This window comes from Tupaia chinensis, unplaced genomic scaffold (genome assembly GCF_000334495.1).
Source record: "Tupaia chinensis unplaced genomic scaffold, TupChi_1.0 Scaffold000574_1, whole genome shotgun sequence".
Lineage (NCBI taxonomy): Eukaryota > Metazoa > Chordata > Mammalia > Scandentia > Tupaiidae > Tupaia > Tupaia belangeri.
This window is the reverse complement of record NW_006160088.1, coordinates 3,067,264-3,069,717: the sequence shown is the minus strand read 5'-3', so window position 1 is coordinate 3,069,717 and position 2,454 is coordinate 3,067,264. Positions and strand designations below refer to the sequence as shown.

General features: G+C 47.9%; 1 pseudogene; it reads right to left on the bottom strand.

Annotated features, from left to right (window-relative positions):
* Window positions 1-299: 299 nt before the first annotated feature.
* LOC106735923 (dnaJ homolog subfamily A member 1-like) lies at window positions 300-1,766 on the bottom strand (annotated as a pseudogene).
* Window positions 1,767-2,454: the final 688 nt, after the last annotated feature.

Below are 2,454 nucleotides of genomic sequence, written 5' to 3'. Positions count from 1 at the left end.
CCGGGACACGCACCGCGGTCGACTACGTGGGAGTCCAGCGACATAGCCATTACGCCAACTGCTGGTTCCCTTTTCTTGGGATCTTGAGCACACATACACACAAGTGCCAGGCATCAGTTTGTGGTTTTTTTTCCAGCTTTTATATTTGCATTTAGTCTTCATTTAACTTTTTAAAACACTGCTATTGATGAATATTAAAACAAAAACAATAGCAAGGAGTGAGCATATTATGATTACAGCCCTTCACTCACTCACCACTGCATGTAAATTATATGACAACGTGTTATATACGGGGTCCCTTAAGAGGTCTGACACTGAGCACCACCTCGGGGATGACGTTCAGCATCCTCATGTGCGTCTCCTTGTAATGGCGCCATCTTTCCTGATCTGGATCAAAGTCCACCAGTTCTACCTGGTCCATTTCATCGGTCTCTCTACTTCCTTCCTTTCAGATACAAGTTTTTTTTAGCAAAGAAAGTTTATCAGGAGACAGAAAGCCATTCTCAGGGAAGTTTACCTTAAATTCAATGATTAGGTGACCCTTTTCTTTTTTTTTTTTTTTGGAGTGATTTTCACTGTAGGGCGCGTGCGCTCGCCAGACAGACTGAGAGAGACATAGAGACAGAAAGCGAGAAATCACCCCCCAGGGGGGATGGTCACGCCGCAATCCCTTCTCCTCCATTCTCCTCTCGGGATCTTGGGCACGCACGCACACGTGCCCGGCGTGAGTTTTAAGCCACCGGGTCCGGGATGCGAACCGCGGTCGACTACATGGGAGTCCAGCGACATAGCCATTACGCTAACTGCTGGTTCCCAGGTGACCCTTTTCATATGGTCTACGATAAATCGGCATGCCTTTATTTAACACACACTTGATATCTCCAAGCTTGACGATCTGACCCGGATGAGAGGGGATGACTATAGTTCGCTTGTGGAGAGTGGGAATTGGCTTCTGGAAGCCACACAGTGCTTCAACCAGCCGTACGTCCACACACATGGATAGATCTTCTCACTGAGTAGAACAGCATGATCTCTCTGATCTAGTCCAACAATAACATCTCCTGGCTCCACCCTGTCTCCTTCCCCATGGAATGTCAGCTTCTGGCCATCGCTCATGCCTTTGTCAATATGACCTTCTAGAATCTTCTTCTCTCGAACTATCCTCCTTCCATTGTAGCTTTTACATCTATCTCGAGGACCGATCCTCTCGCCACGGCCCTGGCCCTCCATGCATACAGACTGCCTTTGCTGACCCACCCAGGTCCTATCTGACAACGCTTACTTGCATTCCGGCACCTCGGCCATCGGGACAGCATTCCGCTGCTCCTTTCTCACCACCTCAGCCTTCACATTTGTCACAAACCACATTCTTTTGCAGGGCCAGTTTTCTTGTTGCACCATTATGTAAATCTTCTAAGGTCCCCGACAGCTGGTGTGTGGCATTTTTACCTCTTTCTTCCCCCTGCACCCTCCCTCCTCCTCCTCCTCCAAAAAACATATCAAAGATGTCCACTGGGGAGCCACAGCCACCCCCGGGCTCCGCCCTCTTCAATGGCCTGCTCTCCTCCTTTGTCATATAATTCCCTTTTCTTCGCACCAGAGAGAACTTCATAAGCTTGAGAAATCTGTTTAAATGTCTCGCCTTCATCTGGATTCTTATCAGGGTGGTACTTCAAGGCCAGTTTCCTGTAAGCCGTCTTCAGTTCTTCCTGGGTAGCATTGGGTTTGACCCCCAAAACATCATAGTAAGACGTCTCTTTCACCATTTTCTACAGCCAGTGAGCAGGCTGAGCCCGGCGTGGGGGAGCCGGAAGTTGCGGTAGCTGTGCACAGCTCGGGGCAGCTGCCGCTCCTCAGCTTCTCACCTAGCGTTCTGGAAAGTTCCACCGCCAGGTGTGTTTTTCAAACCACGTGGGCAGGAATACAACTTGCAGTTGGCCATGTGGGATCCATCTTCTCTAACCCCTATCCTCGGGGCTTGCCCTAGAGAGCATGACCTTGTAACCTCTCATTAGAACTCCTTGCCTGTTTATTTTGACCAACAAAAGAAGCTTTTGAGCAGAGCTGGCTCTTGGTCAGTAAGCCACAAAGACCTCCTCAGCAAGGACTACACTCCTCCAGGGCTTCCCTGGAAGCTTCCTGAAGGACTGCCCCAGAGATTGGAGAGCTTAATGTTAAGTGTCCTCTTGGGATCTCTAAACTTCACTATTTATTTCTTTATTTTAGAATTATTTATTTAATTTTACTTATTCATTCAATCATTTGAGAGAATGAAAGTGAGAAAATCACAGAGAGAAAGAAAATGAGAAAGTAAGCCAGCAGGTGCAGGATTCGAACCGTGGTCTGCCAATGTGGGAGTACCCAGCACCTTAACCACCCTGCCACCTACTGGCCCAAACTTCATTCTCTTTTTTTTTTTTTTTTTTTAGAAAGGTTTTTTTTATAGCGTGGCGC